The sequence below is a fragment of the Ranitomeya imitator genome, chromosome 1 (genome assembly GCF_032444005.1).
Source record: "Ranitomeya imitator isolate aRanImi1 chromosome 1, aRanImi1.pri, whole genome shotgun sequence".
NCBI classification, from domain to species: Eukaryota; Metazoa; Chordata; class Amphibia; order Anura; family Dendrobatidae; genus Ranitomeya; species Ranitomeya imitator.
In genome coordinates this window covers 1,147,839,956-1,147,849,752 of record NC_091282.1, presented here as the reverse complement: position 1 = coordinate 1,147,849,752, position 9,797 = coordinate 1,147,839,956, and positions in this window count along the sequence as shown.

Below are 9,797 nucleotides of genomic sequence, written 5' to 3'. Positions count from 1 at the left end.
GTACCGCGCTGCGGAATATGTTGGCGCTATATAAAAATAAAGATTATTTATTTATTTATTTTCTAGGCCATTCCAGGCTAAGTTGACGATGGAAATGTCTACACTTTCTAGGAATGATTTGCTTATTGTTGTTAGTTAACAATTTTTTTTATAAGGTGACTTCTAGCCAGTCTAAATATGTGTGCCCACTTGGTGTTTGTGAATAGTTCCTGTAACGTGATACAGTCTGAGCTGGGCCGGGCAGCCGACCATTTTTAGTTTAATAACCTTGACAGTACTTTATACATGAGATCCGAGGCCGCAGGGTGAACAGGACGTACCTCCATGAAACTGCACCTAGTGATAAGGTCAGAGGTGTCCACTAACTCCCCATTATTATAACTTATATGTGTGCTATATTGCTTGCACAACTTCCAGCACATACGCAACTATGTTTTATTCACTTGTTTTGTGGATGATTTCTTTTTCGGACTACTAGCTCATTTCTTGGTTACGCCAGCTTTTGATATAAATTACCACATTATTTTGATGTTAAACTGTAGCGAATGCCATTTCATGGAACCCCACAGAATGTGGTTGAAGACTACGTACTTTTAGCACACTGTATCTGTCACAGTTTTTAGTATTTTTGCTACAGCTTTCTCCATTGGCCTCGATTATGAAAATTACAGCTGTAGAAATTAGAATATGTTTTTTACCATTCTACTTGTGCGACAATCTGAATTAATACATGCACAGACAGTCGTCCACAGTCCTTTGATAGGTTCCTTGGCTGTGCTACCATATTGCCTGTTTTAGGCCATACTTTTGTAAGCCTTAAAGAAGGAGACCATCATTTTTTTCTATTCCTGCACCTATCACTTGATTGTCTATCACGTTCCCCTGCACTTCTCTTGCACAAGGTGTGCTGACTTCTACGCAGTTCATCTTTCTTTTTCTTCTCTTCTGTCTCCATCTCGTTCCTGCATTTTATTCCTTAATGTATCAGCACAGCCTCACAGATGCAGCTAAAGTCAGAAATGTCTCTGTCTGCCATGGTTTCAAGGTGATTATCCTCCTGTATTCTGCTAAATTAGCTGATAAATTATACGGATACAGTGAGGAGGCTGATTGTGATCTCCATTGTAACTGTATGACAGGATCTGTCTAGTCATCATCAGTAAATGTGATAAGAGATTGTGCCACTCTGTGGAGAACTTTAGTGGTACATTCGAGGTAATTTCATCATATAGTCAGTTTTAGTGATTGTGACCCCCCTATAGAGAACATAAAGCCATGTAATTCCCAGGTCGTTGACATTGACAGGACAGGCTAGTGGTCGTCAAGCCTGAACTTGACAGCCTCAAAGGCATGTATGTGTCGGTCAACTTCGGGTAGAGAAACCCATGAGCGGCCCATGAATCATGGTCAGTACTCGGACCGTGACACACAGATGTATGAATGCGATATGACTAACATGAGGTTCACTTTTCTGCTTTTCTCCTATAGTGATAACTACATAATTGAAATGAAAGAACAGCACAAGAGCCGAACATCTGTCTGAAAGCTGCAAGGATTGGAAACAAGAACATTGCTCCATTCTCACCATGGATCCTATATCATTTACTGCTCCTAAAACCTTAGAAGCTTATGATGTCGTCCTAGAATACAGACTGAGGATGATCGGCTCTTTACCGCTCAGTGCCTTCACTACGATGCCCATGTTACCATGGGTGGTGGCAGAAATCAAGAGGAAAAGCCTACTGAGGTCAAAGGACTCACAGCCTGCCCGTCCCATCCGGCTGTATGTGTCATCCACATGTATCTGCTGTGAGCCGGATCCCGGGGACAGCCAGCAGTGGGATCCCCTAATCTGCTGTAGCATCTTTGAACACAAGCCGCAGCGTGTCCAGAAATTAATCCACAACAGTCAGGATCCCAATTATTTTGCATGTTTGCTGAAGGAAGAAGATGGCCCACAACACCAAAGCACATGCTATGTCTTCCGAGCTTCTGACCAAGCCAAAGTAAGTGACCCAATCCTAAGAAAGCAGCCATTTTATTCTAATCATGGACAACCCCTTTAAGGAAGCACTATAGACAAAAAAAAATATTTTTCTGAGATGTCTAATATTTAAAAATAAGAGCGGTTTTTGTGTTTGGCTTGGGTATATCTGCACTAGTTGATATGCAGTTTCACAATTGCTTGCCATCCTGATTCCACCCTTCCCTCTAATGAAGACTACATTTCCCATGATGCTTCTGGCTTTGCAGAGAATGGTGGGGGAGGAGGGTGGAGGTTGAAGTCTCTTCACACTGCCCTTATTTCAACCTGAAGGCAAATAGAGGGGAAAATGCACAAATTACACTGGCAGCATTATAGGTGCATAAAATTACTTCCAGGACTGATTATTTAAAGGAAAAGATGTAAAAACCACAGTAATAATGTCCACATTGATCAATAATTGTTTACACTTCTCATTTTTTAAGTGGTTTTGAACCAAAATGTAAAATTGGCAAATATTATAAATTACCTTTAACCAAAGTAAGGAAAATGTACCATAGTTCATGCAATTGCAGACATTTTAGTATTGTTCTATTTACTTTCAGTGTATGGTTTTTCAAAAGGGAGCGTTATCAAGTTTACCAAAATTCTGATGTGCAAATTAGGCTGAAGTGCTATGGTAGATCTGAAGTCTCAGTCACTACAGCTCTATTCCCCGCCAAGAGCTGTCTCCTCCTGTATCACTGACAGCTCCTTTGCCTGAAGTCACAGAGCACAGAGTCTGTCAGTCATGAAGAAGGAGGCGGCATTGGGTGGGGAATAGAGCTGGAGTGACAGAGGCTTCAGATCTATCATAGTTCTTCAGCTTCATTTTTTATATCAATGCAAACTCTGATTTCTCAGTAACAGAGGAAAGGACTGGCCATGTAAAGGTATTGCTGGGCTTGTTTTTGAAAGAGCTAAATGTGCATACAAATGGTTTGGGGGTGAAATGGTGCTGACAGTTTCCCTTATAGTCCTCACTTTTATAGGACAGTTTCCCAAACCAGTCACAAAGGGAAAGCATTAGGGCTGTTACTGTGCAGAATGTGGGCAGAACTAAACATGTAACTTGTTTTTGGTAATTAAACTAATTACGGCCAAATCTGCCGATATCGACATGTTTGACCTACAATCTGTGCATGAGGGCACCATTTAAATGGTGGTCAGGGGTGATGTCAATTGGGCATGGCCGACATCGAACTGCCAATTGCATTGTTCTCCTGGAGATAAGTTGCTGGCTGACGTCTCAGACGACGACCTTCTCATGGAGAACACAGGCGCACATGGCCAAACCAGCACTCCTATTTATGTTAGAGACGGCTGAGATGGCTTTGGCCAGTCTTTTATGGCCAAAGCTGTCTCAGCCGACTCTCACACATATGACCATCTAATATGCGTGTGGGGCCGTTAGACACTGAAAGAAAGTCAGATGAATCTGACAATTTTGGTGAGATCGGCCAAGCATCTAGTGCATTTGGATCCCAGCCAACTCTCCATAGATGATGTAGGAGGAGAGAAGGATACGACCATAGGAGTTTCACCAGCCGATCCTTTTGTTCTCAGCGACTTTCTTCTCTTTCTCAATTGAAAACACTTGAACACTCAGCTGAGCGCTCATGTGGAATTCAGGAGAGATGCTTTAGCTATTTTTCATGTACATGGCCAGCTTAAAAGAAAGTGGACCACAAATGCTCTAATACAGATGAGTTGCCAGCCAGGGCCGTGGGGTACTCGGTACCAGGTCCGGTGTTCACGGGGATTTCACGGTTGCGACCCGGACTGTGGCCCTGGGTGCCCATGTAAAAGGGAGAATTGAATAAAGTTTATGTTCGTGACGCCACCTGTGGTATTCGATCAGTGGGGACTGACGCTGCTTTAAGGGGTCCTCTTGGGTGATGTTATGGCAGCTAGATGGTACAACTTCCCACAGGTGAAGTATATCCCCTGGGCTCCCGGTGTGTAGATGGAAGATGGTGAGTGGTGCAGTAAAGAACAGAGGACACAGGTTCGCACTCTCTACCTGTTTTACTGAAGACTTCAGGCAACCGCAGTCCAGGGTACCAGATCACAGGTACAGGCAGGGTCCGGCCAGCTTGGAAGCGAATCCAGAGTTCCCGTTTACCAGGTGGAGATGAAAGCCTTCCTCTAGCGCGGTGGTGTTGTAGTCCCTTACTGCCTATGGCTTCAGATAAGGTTCTCACAGATCTTCTCTCTGTACCCCATATAGGATAGGACAATACCTGTATGACAGGTAACTTGAGCCTTTTTACAGGGACTTTATCACGCTCCGGGCTCTATGTGTTACTGTGTCTTCAGGGGTGTGTTGCGGACAGGTAACTTGCAGTTCAGCTGTCCTGCCGGTCTCTGCTGTAAGTCGTAGAGTCCCTTACAACCTCGGTGTGCCGGCTACCGGTTATCTGTGCTTCAGAGGGAGGCAGTTTGTTCACAGCTGGTCTCCCCTGATGTCACTCTCCTGTGCTTCACTGTCCTTCACGCTAACTGAACAATGTCCTTTCCTTCTGTATGTCTCTGTCCAGGAGCTGCAGCACTTTCTCATGGCTGTACGGCTCCTCATACGTTCATCCTGCCTCAGACTGCTCAAGTCTGCTTCCTGGCACTATCTGTTTAACTTTCCCTCCAAACCAGAATACATAGGGGAGTCACCTAGGAATACGATCAAAAGCTCCCCCTTGTGGCCTCGAGTGTGAACATGTTATGTGCATTGCGATTACCTGATGAGAGTTATCCTTCATCGCTTCCAAACGTAACATCACTCACCCCATGAGGAAAGCAATGTTACTGTGACGACCAGGACCCTGGGGCGCCACATACCTAAAATAACAGACAGGGCAGGTATTCACACTCCCCAGGTCCCATGCCAGCTTCCCGCAGCTGCTCCGGTCCCTGTGTTTTTGCTGCAGTGGTGATATCATGTAGACCTCTGCAGCCAATCACTGAGCACAGCTGCTGTGCAGTCTACCTCGGCACGACCGCTGAACTCAAATTATTTGCTGCAGAGGTGAAGTCATGTAGACATCTGCAGCTAATCACTGAGTTCAGCTGCTGCACAGTCTACATCGGAACAAATACTGAACTCTTATTGGCTACATGCCTGCTGTCTACGTGACATCACTGCTGCAGCCAAAACACAAAGACAAGAGAAGTCGGCACTTGGCTCCTTGAGTGTGAATACCTGCTCAGTTTTTTAGGTATTTTACAGCATTCAAAGCACCAGAAATTGTCCATTATGTTGAACTACTAGATGGTGGCCCGATTTTAACGCATCAGGTATTTTAGAATATGTATGTAGTTTATTTATGAAGATTTAAGAATAATGCAATGAATACGCAGGATTCGAGCAGTCGGCCGGGCGCGACCAATCAGCGGAGCGTGGTTCAAATCCCGCGCCAATTTGAGGCCGGACTGCGCCGGTTGCTGATTGGTCACTCCCGGCCAGGCGCGACCAATCAGTGAAGCCAGGGCCGGCTCCAGGTTTTTGAGGGCCCTGGGCGAAAGAGTCTCAGTGGGCCCCCCTTTAACACATACCATGATTCATGATGCACAGATACAGCAGAGAAATATAGCACAGCCACATAGCATATAACACAGCCCACGTAGTATATAACACAGCCCACGCAGCATATAGCACAGCCCACGTAGTATATAGCACAGCCCACGGAGTATATAAAACAGCCAATGTAGTATATAACACAGCCCATGTAGTACATAGCACAGCCCACGTAGTATATAGCACAGCCACGTAGCATATAGCACAGCCACGTAGCATATAGCACAGCCTACGTAGTATATAACACAGCCCGCATAGTATATAACACAGCCCATGTAGTATATAGCACAGCCACGCAGTATATTGCACAGCCACGTAGTATATAGCACAGCCCACGTAGTATATAACACAGCCCACGTAGTATATAACACAGCCTAGGCAGTATATAGCACAGCCCACGTAGAGCCCACGTAGTATATAGCACAGCCCATGCAGTATATGGCACAGCCCATGCAGTATATAACACAGCCCACATAGTATATAGCACAGCCCACGTAGTATATAACACAGCCACGTAGTATATAGCAGTGTGGGCACCATTTCCCTGTTAAAAAAATAATTAAAATAAAAAATAGTTATATACTCACCTTCCGTCGGCCCCCGGATGCAGCCCAGGCCTTTAGCGATGCTCCTGCCAGGTCCGTTCCCAGTGATGCTTTGTGGCAATAACTCGTGATGATGTAGCGGTCTCGCTGCCCAGTTACGTAGTATATTGCCCAGCCACGTAGTATATTGCCCAGCCACATAGAATATTGCCCAGTTACGTAGTATATTGCCCAGTGACGTAGTATATTGCCCAGTGACGTAGTATATTGCCCAGCCACGTAGTATATTGCCCAGCCGCGTAGTATATTGCCCAGCCACGTAGTACATTGCCCAGTTACGTAGTATATTACCCAGTGACGTAGTATACAGCACAGAGCCATGTAGTATATTGCACAGTGACGTAGTATACAGCACAGACCCACGTAGTATATTGGCCAGTCACGTAGTATATTGCCCAGCCACGTATGTCACAGGTTACAAAATAAAAAATAAACATATAATCACCTTCCGAAGGCCCCTTGTAGTTTGGTCACATGACCGTAACGTCACGGCAGATCGTTCTCGCGCAAGCGCGCAGGCACTGTGATGACGTCGCGGTCACATGACCGTGACGTAATGGCAGGTCCTTCTCGCGCAGGCGCGCAGGACCTATGATGACATCGCAGTCACATGACCGTGACGTCATGGCAGGTCCTTCTCGCGCAGGTGCGCAGGACCTGTGATGATGTCGCGGTCACATGACCGTGACATCATGGCAGGTCCTGCTCCCATATCATTCTTGGCACTGGAACCTGCCGGAGGTCACCGGAGCGTCGCGAAAGGTGAGTATATAATGATTTGTTATTTTTTTTTATTATTTTTAACATTAGATGTTTTTACTATTGACGCTGCATAGGCAGCATCAATAGTAAAAACTTGGTCACACAGGGTTAATAGCGGCGGTAACGGAGTGAGATTTCAACGCAAGATTGTGCGGATGTTGGATAAAGAACCTCGACTAACATCCAAACAAGTTCAAGCTGCCCTGCAGTCCGAGGGTACAACAGTGTCAACCTGTACTATCCGTTGGCGTCTGAAAGAAAAGGGACTGTATGGTAGGAGATCCAGGAAGACCCCACTTCTTACCCCGAGACATAAAAAAGCCAGGCTGGAGTTTGCCAAAACTTACCTGAAAAAGCCTAAAACATTTTGGAAGAATGTCCTCTGGTCAGATGAGACAAAAGTAGAGCTTTTTGGGCAAAGGCATCAACATAGAGTTTACAGGAGAAAAAAAGAGGCATTCAAAGAAAAGAACACTGTCCCTACAGTCAAACATGGCGGAGGTTCCCTGATGTTTTGGGGTTGCTTTGCTGCCTCTGGCACTGGACTGCTTGACCGTGTGCATGGCATTATGAAGTCTGAAGACTACCAACAAATTTTGCAGCATAATGTAGGGCCCAGTGTGAGAAAGCTGGGTCTCCCTCAGAGGTCATGGGTCTTCCAGCAGGACAATGACCCAAAACACACTTCAAAAAGCACTAGAAAATGGTTTGAGAGAAAGCACTGGAGACTTCTAAGGTGGCCAGCAATGAGTCCAGACCTGAATCCCATAGAACACCTGTGGAGAGAACCAAAAATGGCAGTTTGGAGAAGGCACCCTTCAAATATCAGGGACCTGGAGCAGTTTGCCAAAGAAGAATGGTCTAAAATTCCAGCAGAGCATTGTAAGAAACTCATTGATGGTTACCGGAAGCGGTTGGTCGCAGTTATTTTGGCTAAAGGTTGTGCAACCAAGTATTAGGCTGAGGGTGCCAATACTTTTGTCTGGTCCATTTTTGGAGTTTTGTGTGAAATGATCAATGTTTTGCTTTTTGCTTCATTCTCTTTTGTGTTTTTTCATTTAAGACAAATTAAATGAAGATAATAATACCAAAGAATCTGTGTTTGCAATCATTTTCAGGAAGAAAATGAGTATTATCTGACAGAATTGCAGGGGTGTCAATACTTTTGGCCACAAGTGTATATATACGTTACTTATTATTATTAATATACAGATGTTTGTAGCCAAAGGTTTACTTTTAAACTTAGATAGCCCCTGACAAGTCATAGAGAGAGGGGTCCGGATATGACAGCAAAACTGAACGGTGTGCAGCCAGTCTTATCCTCTCTCTCAAAAGGCAGCAGACACCAATGGGCAGAGATCTCTGCATTGTGAAGACGTTTTTATTATTTAATCATCCTGACCCCCAAAAAATGAACTACAGACCCGTGTTATGAAGTTTTAGTTACAGGAGACATTATTTTGTGCAGGGTTTCCATTTTGAAAGTGCCAGTACTGTGAATGCACCATGTCACCACATCCCCAGCAGTGGTCTCAGGCCATGGGTAACACCAGTCGCACCACGTCGGCAGCTGTTTGCCCATCTGGTGTAGGATAAAGCTGGCATGAGAATAGAAGCGTGTCTGCCACCATGTGCAGGTGACCACACACATACATCAATGAAGCTGATAATCAGCTCAGCCGTTCGTGAACGTGAGCCCTTTATATATTTATGATATATTTTTTCATTGCTAGCTACAAAAGCACACACAAAAAAATGATTCAAACCACCAATATAAAAAGGACATTAAACACTGGAAATCAAGAAACAGAACTTGATTTTATAACCAAACGTTAAGTTTATTGGCACGTCAGATGTAAAAAAGGTGATATTGAGGGGTATTTACACTTAAAGTCAATCTGTCATCAGGTTTTTACCACTTAATCTGGCAGCAGCATAATGCCGGGCAGAGACCCTGATTCCAGCAATGTATAACCTGCTTTAGTTCTTGATAAAATCGCTGTTTTACTGTATCAGCTGTAAACGTGCTGCAGCCATGTAGCCCTCCTTATTGTATAACCCCAGCCCCTCCACTGATTGGCAGCTTTCTGCCTATGCACAGTGTACACAGAAAGCTGCCAATCATTGATGTGGGCGGGGTTATACAGAGCTCCAGAGAGAACTGCTAGATCTGCAGAAGATAAAACACTAATTTTATCCAAAACTACGACAAGCAGCCCAATAAGTGATGGATCACTGTATTCAGGGTCTCTGACCCTACATCTTGCTGCTCTCAGGTGGGTTGGAAAAAAACAGGTGACAGATTCGCTTTAAATATGTCCTACTTGATGAGAGGAGTCTAATGATTTGGATATTTTTTGACCATCGTTTTCAGAGTTGTAAATCCAGAACAGCTCAGGAGAAACAAATTGACTTGAAAAAGTATAAAAAAAATAAAATAAAAATAATAATATTTTATTTTACATGAAGTTTAATCAGCAAATGTCACAACACAGTACATGATAACATTTTGTGTTCTCCATAACAAGATCCTGTTCAATGTCAACATTGTTAAAAAAAAAAAAAAAAACCCTGAGACGCAGGAGACATTATCTGTCACTCTTGCCTTTCTAGTTCCATGCGTTTCTGTGTTTTGCACTTATGTGAACAGTTTGTCTATCAGTTTTTGTCACTTTATTAAAGAAAATAGAAATGACAATAAATGCTGATTTCCCAACATTACTATATGATATAGAGCCACCTGTCAGGGAATTAATCTGTCGCTAGAGGCCATAAATAACATGCAAGATCCAATATCACGGCAGTGTCCCAGTGTAGAACGGTCATCATGTTATAC